Source organism: Megalobrama amblycephala, linkage group LG20 (genome assembly GCF_018812025.1).
Source record: "Megalobrama amblycephala isolate DHTTF-2021 linkage group LG20, ASM1881202v1, whole genome shotgun sequence".
NCBI classification, from domain to species: Eukaryota; Metazoa; Chordata; class Actinopteri; order Cypriniformes; family Xenocyprididae; genus Megalobrama; species Megalobrama amblycephala.
In genome coordinates, this window is record NC_063063.1 from 28,044,720 (window position 1) to 28,064,332 (window position 19,613).

The following is a 19,613-nucleotide window of genomic DNA, read 5'->3' on the forward strand; positions in this document are numbered from 1 at the left end:
AGACCTTTGTTAGGTTGAGAGCACAAAGAACACATTCATTCAAACTAAAATGTCAACATTTATGCAAAATACACATAAAATCCAACTTCTGGGAGTGATGACTCACTGAATCAAATCAGTGAATCAATAGACTTTATTGAGATGCCAAACCCCTCATTATGAATGTAGATGAGAGTAAGCAAACAAGCGTACATCCACTTCTCACTGTGAATGAATCTACTTAAGCAAAAGCCAACTTTACATTTTACATTGCTGATGAAGTGTATTTGAAATATTGCCACATTGGTACCTGTTATTAAATTCCACCAAATTCTGTGTCTTTCCATCCATTTTTAGATGAATAAACATCTGATCTCAGAAATATTATTAAAGCCACATATTCTACTGCGATCACATTGTTGGAGTATAAGGAGTGTTCACACACACATTACAAAGTATTTTAGATTTAACAAACTAACATTTAAGAACAAAACATGGTTGTTAGAAGCCAATGACCATTAAACTAATGTAACTGTGCCACCTGGCTTTATAAGATGTGGCGGCCTGGCGAGTATTTTGTCACACGTCAGCATGATGTCACAGATGCCTTGAACAGGATTTCGATTATTGGTTCTGCATGAAATGTGCTCATCTCAAACAAGGCCTGTTGTTTTTGATCATTTTTTAAAAAATACTTATGAATCAGACTTACCAAAGGCACCAGTTCTGCATGCACAACTCAAACCACAACAATACATTTTATTAGTGGTGTAAGTTTTTTGGTGGGATACATGCCAGAAAACAGTCATTATTTTTGCACTTATCACTAGGTGGCACTAATAAATAACATTTTAGTTTTAAGTTAGCTTTAACTTTTAACCAACACCAGGGACGGAGCTAGGGGTGGGCTAAGGGGGCTGGAGCCTGAATGTTTTTCCAAAAGCACCGAATCTTTCAGGTTTGAGGTTTCTTAACAGTGCTGTCGAAATAAAATTTTTCTAATCTCTCAATTAAAATATGTTAAACAGCTCAATATCGCTTTTCTGCAGTATACACCGATACCTGCAGTGCTTTCTCTCTCTTCTCTCCGACAGCGAGTTCACACACACCGCAGTTGTACACAGACACGCCTCCTGTCACTCATTCAGAGCAGTGGCAGGCCTCAAGACTCTCGTTCGGTCCAGCTGAAGGGTTTTTGTTATGATATAACAACTGATATGACAACTTTAGCACATTTGTCAGCTAAACATTCATTCAGTGTTTAATTACCCTATGTTGCCATTGTTTCATAATGAACCGAAAATTTAAAATATACATAGTCTAAATGGTCTCTAACGTTGTATTTTGCCAACAAACTAAAATCGAAACCGTGATATGGCTTTGTGCCTTTATAAAACACCAAAAGACAGCGATTAAGTATATATACAGTCTGTTTGTGCTGCGTGTTTTAAAGAGAAGTGCAAACATTTGCTCATGCTCACGCGCTGGTGATCAAAATAAAAGTGCAAGGGTTTATCTCTTGCAAGTGAATTAGTACAAGAAATTAGTACAAAAGTATTGTAATTTCCCTATACTGTATTGTAAAGTAACTATAAAATTCTCATTTATTTTACAGTGTATTTGTTACAATATATGGATATTACTGTCATATGAATAATTATACAGGCCTAAATCATATTATAATATTACTGTAGGCCTAATAATTGTTTGGCTTCCTAATACACCAGTGTCAATGTAAACTAGAATGAAGGCCTGTACACACTGGGACGAATATCGCACGCGATTATTGCCGACGTTTAATGCCTTGTGACTAAACAAAGGGCGCCAATGCGAGTGTGCACACCGACACGAAAAACGTGAGGCGTAAAAGTGTCATTTTTTAAAAAACGGTTTCGTTTTTTTGGTTTGATGCGCCGCGTTAAAAACTGGCAGACCAATGAGAGTGGCGCTTTTGTTCATGTGCCTGGAGATGAGACTCTATATCACAACTAAAAAAATGTTTGAGCCCTCTTTAATGTCCAGGTACAAGTCAATGCTGTTTCTTTATTTAAAGGTGCTAAAGAGGATGTTTTGTTTTATACATTTTTGCAATATTACATGAAACTGTCTTTACTAACTGATAAAAGACCATTTATTAGGTGCACTGAAAGGAATAATATTAATATACATCATCTGTGCACGAGGTAGGGCCTTAAAAACATCATCGATCATCGCGTAAACGATTGGCCCTCTGGCTTGTCAATCACTGCCATGACGTTCCTTGTGAGAGACGTGCACGGCTGCGCGCTCCAGTAACTTTCCACACTCTACAGTCGCCGCATGCAATGTTTTTGTCAGGAGACAAGAGTAACAACTGAAGATTATGAGTTACCTGCGGTGAGTCCGACATAATGAATCTACTAACACGACACAGCGAATACCGGTGTTAAATAAACACTCGTGTTCCAATACTCGTGCACGAGTTTTGGGAGGCGTTCCCTTGAAATGAGCTGTGAAGGAGGGGGGTTGTTCTTACGCATGCGCTCATTTAAAAACCTCACTAACAGTCTTTGGTTTCTCAGTCGACAAAAAGATCCTCTTTAACACCTTTAATTTGCACACTGTACATGGGCTTAAGCTCTCAGTTTTAAGCTCTCAAAATGCACCAGATTGATGCATTTAACCTTAAAATGTGCAAAATTTCTGCCCCCCTAGAGGAGGTACACCCAACAAAGTTTTACAGATTCCTGTGGGAAATAATGTACATTTTATGAACTTTACTCCAGCATACTAGGCCTACTATGAAGTTCCTTTCATGACAGTAAAGCTGTTAACGGAAAATTATATTGTCATTGGACAAAACAGATTTGGGCTAAGCCTAGAATGTTTACAATGTCTGGCTCCACCCCTGACCAACACTATACACTAAAGAGTTTCCAAAGAATGTAGGGCAGAGTATTTATGTAGGAATCCATATTTAAACATATTTAATGAGTTTTGTGGTTTCTGTGCCTCTTGTAAAGCAAGGCTTTTTTTAATTAGGGCTAAAAAGAAAACAGTCCACTTTTTAATGATGCATCTCTCATAAATACATATCAAGGCTGTTTACTATTGTGTCCACACTCTGGAATGAATTCAACACACTTATAGGAACAGTTTGCCCCCAAAAACGAAAATGTTGTCTTGATTTACTCACTGTAATGTACCTAGTCCATATGACTTTCTTTCTTCTGCAGAACACAAAAGATGATGTTAGAATGACTCTGCTCTTTACCATACAGTGAAAGCAAAGAGTACCAAAATGTGCCATTAAAACTCCATAAAAGCAGTTCATATGACTCAAACTGCTATATTACTAAAACTTCTGAACCCTTATGATAATTTTATGTGAGGAACAGACCACAGCTTGAGTAATATATGGTATTTCTCACTTCAGTGATGCACGTATAGCTGGCCTACTATGTAAACTTCACTGCAAGAGGATGTTGATTTCCCATGACAAAATAATTATCATTATCATCATCATTATTCTGTACTCATCACTTCCATAATACTGTAATGCACTGGAGGGAGATAACGTTCCTTTTTCACTGGATAGGCAGAAAATGTTACTTCCTTTGATCAAATAACTTAAATGAAATAATACTCAGAAAACATCCCTATTACCTGACAGAATTATTTTCCTGAAATATCACATCCGTCTCTGTCACCGCCCTCAGCTTTGAAACGGCAAAAAAGTGGTAGTTGAACCGCAGATTATTAAAGTTAAACGTCATTTTCAGCTTCTTACTAAGTTATCAGTTGTTAGTTTGTCTTCGAGAATACTGCTAGTGTTGCTTTTGACAACTTTGACAAGACCAACACGCTTTGCTGCTGCTCTACTGCTCTTTTCTGTTTAATTACAACCAGAGCCGTTAAATATGACAGTTGCGACATTCTTTGATCTCGCCGCCACGCGGTTCGTGTAGCTCTCCAAACAAATCCGCGTTGCCAACCAGTTTTTGAATGGTTTTAAGCGGGAAAGACAGCAACTGCTATATTTGCAGCAATTATCGGTAAATATTGACGCATAATATACATTGATTATTACGTTGACTCTTACATTACATAATAGCATTTTTTCTGGGGCGTGGCGGAAACACAGCATTAATCAGGTTTTGTGTTGAATTTTGGAGGGAAGTGGGGCAGCTCCCATAAAGTAAAATACATTTACAGCAAAGACTGTATTTGCAGGAATTTTTCGGTAAATATTAACGCCTAATATTGATTAAATATTTTTCAATGGCTCTGCTTATCCAGCCTAAATAGTATTGAATATTACTAATTTCACACTATTTAGATGAATAATATTAAAGACTTACAGATGTAGAAAGACGGTTCACTCACTTATGAATGGGAGAAACTGCAACGCACAATATGGCGGAATACGTCCCGCCTTCTAAGTAAAAGAGCCAATCGCTGATTGATAAAGTCATTGCATCACTACAGCTGCTGTTAGAAGCTCCGGTTCCCATAGAAACCTGAGACTTGAGATTAGGACATTGGCTAGTCTAGCCTGAAAAATACGCTTTTTTAAGGCTATTTGAGCATAAGAAACAACATTTTGTTGCTGATTTGAAATGTTATTTAATTGTGAGTTCACAGTTTATGAGATTTCAGGATTTCCCCATTCAAATAGATGGTCTATATCCAATAAATTAATAATAAATTATAAATGTGTTCAGCATTCTGCAACAGATTTTCTAGACTATTTTAAGTCGTAAAGTGAGCAGGATAGGTCTATATTAAAACGCAGCGCATGGATTCGGCAGGCATGTAGACTTACCGGTCTCGGAGACTCTACAGCGCCCCTCAAATTTCCAATGTAAATCTGAGGTGAAAAATAGAACTGCAGCGCGTTCTCATATAGAGAGGCTGCCCCGCTTATTTTTACGTCAGGTAAACACATATAAACCTCGCTCCAGACCAAGACGATATCGGTCTGCTTCAGTTATGTTTCTGCATCAGGGCCAGGGGCGTAGTTTGTGGGGGGGATGGGGGGATGGGGGGAGGTAACCCTTTAATTTAAACGTGCTTGTGTGAATAGCTTTTATAGTTCTGTTGTGTGTGTTTCATGTTTGTTCCGAGAATCAACATTACTTTTTTTCCTCACTGGAATTCCTACATAAATTGCAATGCTCAAAACAACATTCGGAATCAATAAATACTACATTAAGGCAATTCTATGCGTTTGTCGTGTGTACTAAAGTCTGTCAATCATAATTAGAGCGCCACCCTCAGGCTGAATAACACAAGGACATTAGAAACAAGAGCTAAGACCCGGAATCTGCCCTACCTATATTTATGGCCAGGAGCGGCTTCTGATAGAAACAAAAAACAATAAATTCGTATTTCAGTTGTCATGGTAGCTTTAGTCTATTGCAGTGTATCTCAAACCTGTCCTGGAGGACCCCCAAACCTGCACATTTTGTATGTCTACCTCATTTATTACACCTGATTCAACTCATGAGCTCATTAGTAGAGACTGAAAGACATGAAGTGGGTGTGTCAGATATAGGGATGTGCAGGGCAGGTTTGAGAACCACTGGTCTATACGGTCTATACACAAATCCGCCGCGAACTCTATGGGCGCCGCCATCTTGCCTGCCGCCATTACTGCGTGCCTGCGAAGTGTGACGGTGTGACACGTGTGACACTTGCCGGTGCCCTCTAATGACATTTCAATTAAAGCGCATCCTGCTCATTAAAGAAAATAGGCTTGTTTGAGATGCGCCTAGTTCAGCCGAGAGTAGGCGGTTGCAGTTAGGGGAGGAGTGAAAAAAGTGCAGGCAAGACGAACAGTTCTCTGTTCTCGTAGTGGATCAGAACCTACGAGATCAAAGGCGGATATCGCGGGATTCACACTCGTGCGCTGTGTTGCTGATAAACTGGATGTAATTTAAGTTCTGTTGCTTTTATATGAAAATAAACATAATGAACAATACACCCAAAGTGTTATTTGTTTCCATTCGAAAGATGTATCAATCATTTTTACTTTAATTATAGACATGTTTTTATATATTTTTTTATAAATGACAACGTTCGCATAACCCATAGAGAGATCACTGTGTCAGAGAGTTTGGGAATATTCACACATTATTTTTACACATAAAAACATGATATTAGAGTTTTAAAATCAAACATTTTAAATCAGATCAATACATCGCGGTTGTTTAAACCAATAAGCTTTAAGCTGTGTCGTCAGCAAGTCGTTTCCCATCGTGCTTTTGGTCAGCGCAGTCGGTGGAGAGCATATTGGACACAGCGACCCCATTGGAACTCAATTGAGACAAGTGAAGCCCATTTTTAGCGATTTTTAGCACTTCCGTTTCTGACGCGCAGACTCAAACTAAGCTTGATGACGTCAGCAACCTGTCTGACAGATGTAAATCTTCTAGTAGCTGTGCGTGCAAACTGCCATCGTTAATCTTGCAGAGACGGCGAGCTTGAGCCGGGAGTTCTTTGGCGTGAGTGAGCAGGAGTAATTATTCTGATTAATTATTTTGTATAGTATTTTAAAATGTAACGCCAGTACGCCATATTAAGTTAATGCATACTATTGCCTGCGAGCTTCTCCTCCTGTTTGTACGGTAATTTCTCTACTGTGCGACAGAGAGTCGAGTGGTTATGACGCAATCGTTAGCCTATTTTTACAAAAACTGTTTCTACGGGGCCATAATGTAACATAGAAGGTAATGGAGCCCTTTATACATTGTCGTGTATCTTTAGAAATAAATAATGGACAAATTGAGTCTTTAAACGCCTCAGATGTAAAGTTATTTGCTGTCAAAGTGACGCCAAAATGAATGGGAGTCAATGGGATGGCTAACGCAAGTGAAGTTCTGCTACAAGATGGCGGCACGCGGCCGACTTCAACTTCCGGTCGACTTCCTTGGGCACTGGTGGAGAGCAACTGCGCTCGACTGCAGAATCCGACACGTCCGCCTCGCACTCGCGAGAGGTTTTTGACACACGTCAGCATGACATCAGAGCAAGGCGGCCCACCCTCGGACACATTTCTAACCGGCATGCATCTCGCGGTGATCACCGGTGATCGGTTCTGCGCAGAATTTGCTCATCTCAAACAAGCCTAATGTCTGGTGAAAGGGAACATGGGTAGATGATGTCAGGCAGTGGCCAAAACTTACAGATAAAGGTAATTTATTGACAACATAATGTAATAATGTAAAAATGTAATGTAATGTAATGTAATTAAGAAGTGTATTAATTGATGACAACAATAAAACCGAACGCTGTCATTACTAGCTGTGTTGCTAATATGTTCACAAGCTTAAGTTTCAAATAATTATTAGGCCATCCTTAAAAATATTCTTGTTTGCCATAACCCGACCGACCTCTTTGGAGCAGACGTCACAATTACGTCACTTGCAGCTGCGCGCGCATAGTGGTTGCAGAAAAATAGCGGTAGCAATTGGAGGAAAATGTGCAAAATCCACAGAATAAGAGAAAAACGTTTTGTTGTGCCTCTGGATGTTGGAATCGGAATGCAAAAAAATATAGTCTTCATTTTTAAAGAAAACCATCGTTGAAAACGTCCTTTGAAGCTAAACGGAGACGTTTCACAGACTGGACTGATGACACCTGCAAGGATTAGTCTACTATTAAAGCAGGAATTTGAAGTAAACAGTAAGTCTACATAATATTCACATATGCAGTTCAGAGGACATACATACATAGCAGTTACAGCTTGAAATAATATTTAAACCTATAACATTTTACATAGATAACTTTTAAACATAGTCTATAAAATTTTTATTTCACAATTCTGACTTTTTTTCTTGCATTTGCGTGTTTATGACTCCCAGTTCGGCCATTATAACTCGCAATTGTGAGTTTATTTTACAATTCTGAGGGGAAAAAAGTCAGAATTGCGGGATAAATTGCAATTCAGAAAAGACAGGATAACGAGTACGTTATATCTCACAATTCTGTTTTTCTTTGTAAGAAATGTGAGATATAAACTCAGGTTTGCGAGAAATAAAAGTCAGAATTCTGAGACATAAACTCGAAATTAACTTTTTTTTATTCTTTTATTTCGTGGCTTCCATAGACTGCTACTGCTCAACTGTCATTTTCTGCAACCAGGTAGACTCCGCCCATAAAAAACGTCATCGCTGTTTGCAAACACCAAATTGGTCTATTGGATAGACTATCTTTGATCAAAATGATTTACCTTGAAATACAGTTGTTCTATAGCATATAGTCTCAGATGTGCTACATCAAATACTACTTATCAATAAATAATTCAGTAACCTCTGTAAAGATAAACACAGCCTGTGGTGTTAAGACATTATTTAAAACTTGGTATGAACAGTAATATGGAAGAAACCTGTACATTTACTGTCAGGTCTGAATTATGAGAAATGTGAAATCCTCAGAACCAAAGATGAACAGACTTTTTGTGGTGCATGGTTATGAATTAATTACATGAAACAAATGAGTCCAGACTAATATTGCAACTCTTCTTCTATTGGATTCTCTCTGTTTTCTTCTCCTTGCCAGGTGTGATATGGCTCTGCTGAAGGATCTGACAGAATTAGAGAGATTCAGACCATCCACTTCAAACGCTGGAGTGGAATGAGTGTTAGAGAGAGAGAGAAAGGGAGAGAGAACTGTATTAGCACCTGGTCGAAAGGTCAGAGAGCCTGAAAGACTGAAAGTCTGCTGCTCTTTTAGACGAATAGACAACTCTCTCTCTCTTCAGAAGGATTCTTCCTTGCTGACACTCTGTTTTCACAAAACTTTCATATACAAAGTGATTGACCAACCTACTGTATGATGCTTAACAGATCAGTAGTGCATTTGTTTTCAAATGTTAATCTATGTTGAACTATACAAACTTTAAGACATTTTTAACTTTTTATTGTTAATGTTAGAAGGTGTAATTGTTGCTTTGACAAACTAGCTATATGTAGCTAGTTTGTCAAAGCAACAATTACACCTTCTAACATTAACAATAAAAAGTTAAAAATGTCTTAAAGTTTGAAAGTTAGGCTTTAGATAGATAGATAGGCTAGATAGACAGACAGACAGTTTCTAAGATGGACAGATAGATAGATAGATAGATAGATAGATAGATAGATAGATAGATAGATAGATAGATAGATATGAAAGGTTACAACCTAAACAGTAATCAGATATCTGAAAAAGATATTAGATATCAGATATCTAAAAATGTATTTATTTTACTTGCATTACATTTAAGGTATATTTATCAGCTCCTGTAGCCTATTCCCTGTCTGGGAAAAAAAGGGAAATGGAAAATTAAAAAAAAAAAAAAATGGATGCATGTCATTTGTACACTATTCAGTAACTATACACCATATGTACCTGAACACAAGAGTACAGAGCTGCATACTCAAACAGCCTGCTGTCGTCAAACTAGCAGGTGTGTTGGTGGGGGAAATGTTTGTCTTCCTTCCTCTGAGCTCAAGGGCTACTGATTAAGCTCTTTTACCCTTGTTTCGGTTCTGCCTAGTTTAATCCATCTCCCTCTCTCTCTTTCTTTTCTCACACTTTTGTGCAAGTGAGAAAAGCGAATATTCAAGTATGTCAAAGAACAAAACATTCTGATCATTTTTTTTCTCTCACAGATTAAATTAAGCAGATTCCGATTCAGAATTGCCAAGAACAATGGACATGTATTTAAATCTTTTTAAAAAATGTTTGTTCCCTCTTTGTCTGCCTTAGAACCCATATATGTTTTATCTTTTTATAGAGTGGTACAATTTATACTACTGACCTGCCTCACATCGGCTCAACATTCATATGGCAATTTAAAGTCTATAGATATCATTAATTGTAATAAATTCAGGTTCTACTTTATTACACTAGTTTGAATAATACAACAATGCTAAACGCAAATAACATATGCAGTCAGCTAAATATCAGCAAATTATAGCAATTATCAAATAAATACATTTTGATGTCAAATGCATCAAACTCTACAGTACTTTGAAACAAATAAGGGCAGGTTGCATAATACGCTGTTGTCTTCAAAACATTGCAAAGTGAATACAGGTTCACTTACAAACAAAAGATAAACTGGTTTTGTGTATAATGTGAATTGTTGGCTAATGACAAAATGAAACCGATGAATTTTAAAACAAACCAAACACTTGGAAACCAAACAATGCAATGAAGACGAGCCTGTTAGGTTTTTCAAAAGAATGCAATGGCATCTTAATACAGTACTTTACAATAAATCCACAACAACAACAAACAAAACTTGTTTATTTGTATACAATAAACAGGCCAAGGACCCCTTATAGAATGAATCAGGGAGCCATTTTAAATCTGACCCAACAGCATGCATATATTAAATATTAATGTATTTACATACTTTGATGTTTACATTAAAACAAATTATTTATACTTATATTTAATTTTACATAATACATTTTTACATAACAGTGATTTTTAAGTCTTTATTTAATTGTATTTTATATTTTATAGGCTACATATATTTTTATTGTAGTTTTTCCACATAATAAACATACTTTTACAAAGAAACATTTACAACACACCTTGCGTTTTGATTATATACCACCAAGCACAAGCCGCCAACGCACAACCCCACAAACAGACTTTCAACAAAAGTACAGGTGCAAATTGTGATAAATCCCCAAGGTTTCCCTATAAAAACCTGTAATAATTGGGCTGTTCACACCCTTTAGATCAAGTCTAGCAAAAAGGTGAACTTGGGAGGGAGCTTTGTGTTGTATTAGTGCATGTCTACACAGTAGATCAAAATCTTTCATTTCAAACGAGAATAGAAAATCCTGTTTTCCCATGATAGGTCCCCTTTCATTTATTAAAAGGCAGCTGACATTTTATGTCCATGTAGTGGTGCAAGAGAAACCTGCTGTTAAAATTGCACTCGTAATGTCAAAACTCTTTCATCCCCCCCCCCCCCCCCTTTTTTGTTTTTTTGCTATGGACGATTTTGTCCCCACCACTGTTTTGAAAGCTTGCAGGAGGCCTGTGCCTAATACAGAGGAAGCGTCTCTAATTATTCAGCATTTCATTGGTGTGTTTTAATGAGTGGCAATACAGTGCTGGAATTTGTTATTTTTAATGCTGACTGCTTTTTGCGGCCGTTATCAGTCGCAGAAAGTGACAGCGGCAATGTGTTCTCTATCTACCAAATTTCCACAGCTGTTCTTAAATCACAAAACAAACTGCAAACATATTAAGATATTTTTGATAAAATCTGATGGCTCAATGAGGCCTCCATTGACAGCAAGATAATTAGCACTTTCAGGTGCCCAGAAAGCTACTAAAGACATATTTAAAACAGTTCATTTGACTACATTAATAAATTAGAATGCAACGAAAATCCTTTTTACGTCATAAGTGTTTTGAAATCACTAGATATTGTTGAATAAAGTCGTTATTTAGTTTTTTTGCCGCACAAAAAGTATTCTCGTTGCTTTATAATATCAAGGTTGAATCACTGTAGTCACATGATCTGTTTTAAATATGTCTTTAGAAGCTTTCTGGGCATCTGAAAGTGTTAATTATCTTGCTGTCAATGGAGGCCTCACTGAAACATCAGATTTTATCAAAAATATCTTAATTTGTGTTCCGAAGATGAACAAAGGTCTTACGGGTGTGGAACAACATGAGGGTGAGTAATAAATGACAGGATTTTCATTTTCATTATTTCAGAATGCTGCCTGAAAAACACATTACAGGAGAGCATGTTTGTGCACAAAAAAATATGACTGTAAAACTGTAACTGCTAATTAAAACAAAAATACCCATTGTCTACGTAAAAATCTACACTGAGTACAGCATTGCTAAGAATATAGGCTACATAAAGTTAGATATAGAAAAAAGTAGAAAGATCTATGGAGAATGAAACATGAGGAACGCCTCTTAAACTCTAAAGGATCTTTTCACGCCTCCATTATTAGCAAACTGGTATTTAGTCTCATCAGTGTACCTTGTCGAGATGACTGGCTTGTCTTCTGTAAAGAAGCTTTGCTTAATGAATCGCCCTGATTGTGCTGAGTGTTTGCAAGTTTCGTTAGCAAAATGACGGTGGGCCTTTTGGGTCATTTTGTTGGGTTATTTTCACATTGTTGTGTAACCCACTGCTGGGTTAAGTTTCATAGACAGTAGAAAGGTAATATATAAATAACATTTGATACAAGAAAAAAATGGAAATAATAATCATTTATGAGGTCAAATTAACCCAGCTTTTAGTCAAAATGAGCTAACATTGGGTTAAAGGGTTAGTTAACCCAAAAATGAAAATTCTGTCTTTACTCACCCTCATGTCCTTCCACACCTGTAAGACTGGAATTTAGCAAACTGGTATTTAGTCTCATCAGTGTACCTTGTCGAGATGACTGGCTTGTCTTCTGTAAAGAAGCTTTGCTTAATGAATCGCCCTGATTGTGCTGAGTGTTGGCAAGTTTTGTTAGGAAAATGACGGTGGGCCATTTATGGCTTTGTTTCCGCATCTGTTCCCCACAGTGACTCTTGGATAAAGGTCAGCATCTGTTCCTCATTGAGTCGGTGCTGAAAGACATCCCACCTCTTTACCTTCTTTGTGCTATGCTGTCTGACATTGGGACTTTACGCTTGTCTGGTTGTGATGCTTTGAAAAGGTTTCCAATTTTCTGTTTTTCTTGGTTTTTGTTTGTTGTCCTTCTGGAAATATAGAGGCTGCCACATTCAGTGTTAGTGAAAGAACCTGTAACTAAATATCAGAGTCAGGGACAGCAGGGAAAATCAATGCTAAATGCAAATAATCAAATGCAACTAACCATATAATTGTGCATAATTAGGCTAACAAAATAAATAAGCTTACTGTTTAAAAGAAGGTGTTTCTCTTATCTTTTGTTGGTGACTGTAAAGGTTAGACCCAGGGGTGAATTGAGTGATTTGACAGCCCTAGGCAAAAACAAGCCATTAAAATGATCAACCATGATGATATTACACTAAGGCCTGGTTTCACAGACAGGGCTTAGTCAAAACAAGGATTAGGCCTTAGTTCAATTAGTTCATTTAAGTAGGTTTTATAAATGTACCCTAGAAGAAAACATTAATGGTGTGCATCTTGAGACAAAACAATGTCACTGACATATTTTAAGAAATGCCAGTGCAAGTGGCATTCAGTTAAAACACCTCAAACATGCATTATAGTCTAGGACTAGATTAAGCCTTGTCTGTGAAACCGGGGGTAAAAGTTCATTTTAGGCTTCAACGGGCTTATTGTATTTCTGGGAAAGCAACTGTTATTGTTCAATGCTAAATATACTCTAAATTATATACAAATGTAAAAACAAGTTTCAGCTCAAAATACCACGCGCAAAAACACGCTGTTTTTGTGTCTGTATATTTAAATGCAAATGAGCTGCTGCTCCCCACCCCCCTTTCCAGAAGACGGCTGTGCCTTTACAGCTGGTGCCTCGAATACTCTGACAACAATAAAATAGTAGAAACAGTATAGGCCGTTTCCACAGAGCACATTTTTGCATGCCACCACACTGCTTTTGCATTATTTTCTATGTAAGAACATGCTAGACAGATGTTTTTTTTTTTCTCATTCGGGGCCATTCACACAGCGCATCTTTGCGTCTAAAAATGCGAGACGTGAGCAGTGGAAAACGCAAGGTGTCGAGATGTAAAAGATACGCTTATTTTTACTTGAGCGCTGCGTTTTTAGAACGCCGTTTCCTGCACAAGACGATGTAAAAGATGCGAGACATGAGTGCAATGGTCAAACACATACATCTAGCATGTATACCTAGAAAAGCAATGGAAAAGTAGGGCAGTGGAATGGAAAACGTGTTCTGTTCACTAGCTAACAACAGAACATTTGGACTGTTTATCATGAGACATTCTTGTGTTTCCAATAACTGCCCTAGCGAGGAGTTAAACATGGCGAACTGTGTGCAGCTCACTCAGGGGAGGAGCTAAGCTAATAGGGCAGATTCCTTCACCAATCGTGGGTGGGCTTTGTTCCATTGTGACGTCACATTAGGTTTAAGATGCGAACGACTCATTTTGAGACACTGGCTGTGTCTGAAATCACCCCCTATACCCTTAAATAGGGCACTATTGTTGTGGTGTCCAAAACCACAGTAGACATTATCGAGTGCACTCATTCAATCCCACAATGCACCGCAATACCGAGTGTACAACCAATGCATGCTCAACGGCTAGAGAGTACTCATAGTGCACTGTGAGAGTCAAGTGTTGAATTAATTCCCGCATCTGACCAGAAGATCATCCATCCATTTTCCAAACTGCTGATCCAATGTGGCTACAGTGTAATATCATAAAGGTAAAAATCTTTTTAGGTGATTATTAAATTGTATAATTAAGGTTTATACATAGGTTTACACATGACAGTTCAAGATGAATCAGAATTTGTTAGTTGTTATTTTCTTGGTAAATAACACTTTACATCAAGTATTTGAAAACAAAGAGTGTTTCTGTCTTTCTGCATATGAGTTTGTGAAGCCAATTAACACTTGTACATTTTGAAACAGATGCTCACAGAGCTAAAAGATTCACCATGGCTGAAACCCAAGATAAAGTCCCTTGCTTTCAACCACTGAACCTCTATGACTTTCAAGTCATCTGTGATTACTGGAAAAAGACTATCTTTTCATTTTTATAAAGACTGCACTCAAAAAAAGTAATTTGAAGCCTATTCAATATTTTAGCACTGAGCTTTATTTATCCATCCTTATTTTTCAATGAGGAAGTAAGCTATTTTCTGTGAATGTGCCGAGGCTTCCTATTCATTTGCCGCTCAAGGGAAGCAACTAGAAGAAGAATAAAATGCTGTAAATGGTAAAATAATTTGCACTACAAACCAGTGTGTTTATGGTTATGATGATAAATTAAAATAATTTGATAACAAGTAACAGTTTGCAATATCAAGCAGCATAACAGACAGTTTTTCTACAGCTAAAATAACTGGAAGCGGATGAGTCCGGAAACCTCGACACGATCAAGTCACAATAACCAAGCCCACTCTTAAGTGAAAAATAAGGTGGATATTCACAATAAAAATTTCCCTGACTTTTTAAGATTTTAGGCTTTCCAAATGACTAATTCCCATGTTTTCCCTGTTATACTTAAAATTTACAGCAAATTTTATTAGACCAATAAAATTAATGCCAACTATGCAGTCAAACATTCTTCTCACATAATAAAATAATAACTCTGTCAGGGAATATTTCTCATTAATGACAGACCGACAGCACATTGTGCTTCACTTAGGCTCATTGTTCAAATGTCACCTGTACAGTAGATTTCTAACTTTTACAATGTCTAACACCAGGGGATATCAATTCTTGAAAAAACTGCTGCACCACCACTGCTGGTTTATAGCTGCTGTGCTGAAAATAGCTTCATGCAGTTCAATGAGAAAGTTCTTTAAACAGAAATCATGTTCAGATCCTTTGAGATCGTTGATGTTTCATTTGTGATCCCCCCAGAACCTTCATACAACAGTGTCAAAATGTTCAAAGCAAACTCAGGTGAATTTTTGACTGTCTCTGAGAGATTACAGGAAGACACTTCCTAGATAAGGACACACACACTCACACACACACACATTGGGTTTTCATGTTTTATGGGGACTTTCCATAGACATAATGATTTTTATACTGTGAAAACTGTATGTTCTATCTTCTACAGTTTGCTGGGTTTTTTTTTTTTTTTTAATCTTATTTTTTTTACCCAAGCTGCTCGGTTCTGCATTTTGGGTCATTTAGTTGGGTTATTTTCACATTTTTGTGTAACCCACTGCTGGGTTAAGTTTCATAGACAGTAGAAATGGTAATATATAAATAACATTTGATACAAGAAAAAAATGGAAATAATAATCATTTATGAGGTCAAATTAACCCAGCTTTTAGTCAAAATGAGCTAACATTGAGTTAAAGGGTTAGTTAACCCAAAAATGAAAATTCTGTCATTAATTACTCACACTCATGTCGTTCCACACCTGTAAGACCTTTGCTCATCTTCGGAACACAAATTAAGATATTTTTGATAAAATCTGATGGCTCAATGAGGCCTCCATTGACAGCAAGATAATTAACACTTTCAATGCCCAGAAAGCTACTAAAGACATATATAAAACAGTTCATGTGACTACAGTGGTTCAACCTTATGTTATGAAGCGATGAGAGTACTTTTTGTGTGCCAGAAAAACAAAATAACGACTTTATTCAACAATATCTAGTAATGGGCAATTTCAAAACACTGCTTCAAGAAGCTTTGAAGCTTTATGAATCTTTTGTTTCAAATCAGTGGTTCAGAGCCTGTATCAAAATGGGGTTGGGGGGCATTACTTTGGCAGTTGGCAGTGATGTTTAGAGTGTAACCACAAACCTACCCCTAAACACAATCCTCACAGAAAACTTTCTTTTTGTCAAAAATTACTGGTATTAATATATTTGTGGGGACATTTTGTGGACACACACACAAACAAACAATATTTCTAGTGATTCAGCATCATGACAGCATTCCTACAAACTAATTTCAGCACAAAAATGTATATTTATCTTCATCACCATTATCATTTTACAGTAGCCTCTTCATCTTAACATTATCACAGTTCCGTTTTCCAGCAGCTAACGGCTCATGCATGGACCCACACCGCTGACTGTCTTAGGAAGAAAAACGAGCACAAGAAAAAGAGCAAGGTTCAAAAAGTCTTTGTAGGCTTTTCTTTGAAGAAATCAAAGCTCATTAAGGGTGAGCGGCCCAAGGCTAGGCAATTTCCAGCCTGCGCTCAGTGTGTCCATACGAGCATCCATTACAATACCTGTGGGATAGCACGGCCCATTACCAAAATCTCATTAGCTACACTGAGGCATGTTAGCAACACAATAAAAAGATTTTGGCTCCTGGAATATAATTTTAATTATTCACTGTTTACAATAATAAGCCTTATTTCCCAGAGAGAAATGGCTCGGTGAAGTGAGCGGCTGCCTTTCTTGTGAGCGCGCCAATAAGCAAACAGTGGCACGCTATAAGTTTCCGTCAAGAGCAGGTGAATTAACGACAAGGTTCCCGCCGCCCCCTTGGGATTTAAACAAGGGTTAGCTCAGATCTCCTCCTCGTCGGTCTCTGGGCACTCGCACACTCAACTAATGATACATGCGCGGTATGGTTGAAGCCCTCGGGCGTATTTAAATATCCTTGGTATTCTTAAGTTGCAGCTCCCAGAAGCTATTCACAACAAGAGATTCTGAGCGCACTGTCATGGGCTTCAGTTGGATAATTCAGTCCATTTGATCGGATAGCTTCATAATGCCAAAACACTTTTCAGTCAAAGGTGGGTACGGAGTAAGTGCTGATATATCGGCATTTTTCATTCTTGAACTACAATACTCTTTAGAAAAAGGCAAATGGTGAATGATGAAATCCATTGCTTATTTACAAAATACCAAAAGTTGGATTGAAATCGAAAACAAAACGTAGGCTATCAGGGATAACAATTCATCTAGCAGGCCTGTACAAGACTTTCCAATAGATCACAAAAGTAAAACATGAATTTGCAGCATTATTATTTCAGAGGACAAAGTGACATTACCACAAACAGCAGTCTACAATTTGTTTGGTTCTAAAATCCACCTCCTTTCAGAGCACATCCACTGTATTTATCAGCGTGCAATAGTTGTTAGAGGACCAAAACAAAGAGTCCATAGAGGCAGATTCACATTGAATAGCCAAATCGCTGCATGCTGTTATTCTGAAATGCATTGTTTCTGAGGTAAAAACTCAATTTCCTGTGGATCCACAGATGAGGTCTTCAGTATTTTCATTATAACAGGAAATTATTTTGTGATTCCTTTTATGTAAAGCCTGTTTCCCTATAAAAATGATACATGCATAATCACCAAAATAAAAAAAAAAAAAAAAAAGCATACATACTGTACTTGATGATTTGTACATACAAGTTTAAGCGTAAAAGACATTCTAGTGAGAAACACCACGTATCCTCTTTTGGAATAAGAGTAATTGTATTAGAGCATGCATGAAAGTAATAATTGATTTTCTTTAATACTTATGAGTAATACTGAATAGTTTTCACCTTTAATATATGATATCAATTCCTGAGGTCTTGTCAGGAATGATATGCGTTTCAAGCTGTTTTAATGATTTGAAATAAATTGAATCCTTTTGAATCCTTGATAAGTAAAGAGCAGCCTTCAAATACTGTAGATATAAGATAATGTTCATTAAAGATTCAGGCCTTTGAAATCAAATCATTTTATTTAAGAACTATTATAACAATTTTAGTCAACTCTATAGCCATGATCACATCTTTTATAGTAGCTGCCAGAGACAGTCTTTGCATCTGTTATAAACATATATTTATTTTATCTCTGGGTTTTTGATTTAAAGGCATCACAACTTTAGACAGTATAAGAAAAATACTGGACTTTCAAAAATCACTTTTGTTGTTTTTTTGTCAAAGTGAGGCTTAAGTGTGAGAAAATATGGTAACACTTTACTTGAAGGGGTGTGCATAAGACTGACATGACACCTTCATAATCATGACGTGACACGTGTCATGAATATGAAGGAGGTTTTATGAATGTTTATGACAATTGTCATTAAGTGTCATTCGCGCAACTATGTCATTTTTAATGCAAAGATGACATTGTTTGAGATGTCCGAGTTATGACAACTTGACATAAACCAATACATCATAACCTGTCAGTGTCTTTGTCATGACAACTTGACATCATTTAGCTTTATGGGTTAACATTACATTAAACTGTCATGTGGTTGGTTTTGACATTGGCTGTCATGAGGCCATTATAATAGTGTCATGAATATGTATCTTGAGCTCAAGTACAGTGGTACAAATTGAACTTGTCATTAAAATGTCATTAAGTGACAATACTCTGACAAATAATTTTATAACAGCGTCATGACTATTTTTCATTTCATTTTTTTTTTTTTGTTGTTGTTTTTTTGTTTTTTGTTGGAGTTTCCTCCAACAGAAGGTCAGATAATAGACAATTTCAAATTTCGTAAAAAAGATGACACTGTTATAAAATAATGGTAACACTTTATTTTAGGGTCTTTTAACTAGTTGCTTATTACTATTAGCATTCATATGGCTAAAATATTGGCTATTTATTAGTACTTATAAAGCACATATTAATGCCTTATTCTGCATGACCATATTCTAGATTCTTAATCCTACCCAATACCTAAACCTAACAATTAACTATAATAAGCAGTAAATTAAGAGTTTATTGAGGGAAAAGTCATAATTAATCGTTTATATATGTGTTCCCTATACTGAAGTGTTACCAAAATAATGTAATGTAATGTTAACCCATAAAGCTAAGTAGTTTTTTAAGTTTGATAATTAATCTGTTATGTCATGTTTATGACAGGTTATGATGTTTTGCTAATGTCAAGTTGTCATGACAAAGACACTGACAGGTTATGATGTTTTGGTTTATGTCAAGTTGTCGTAACAAAGACATCTCAAACAATGTCATCTTTGCATTAAAAATGACATAATTGAGCGAATGACACTTAATGACAGTTGTCATAAACATGCATAAAACCTCCTTCATATTCATGACACGTGT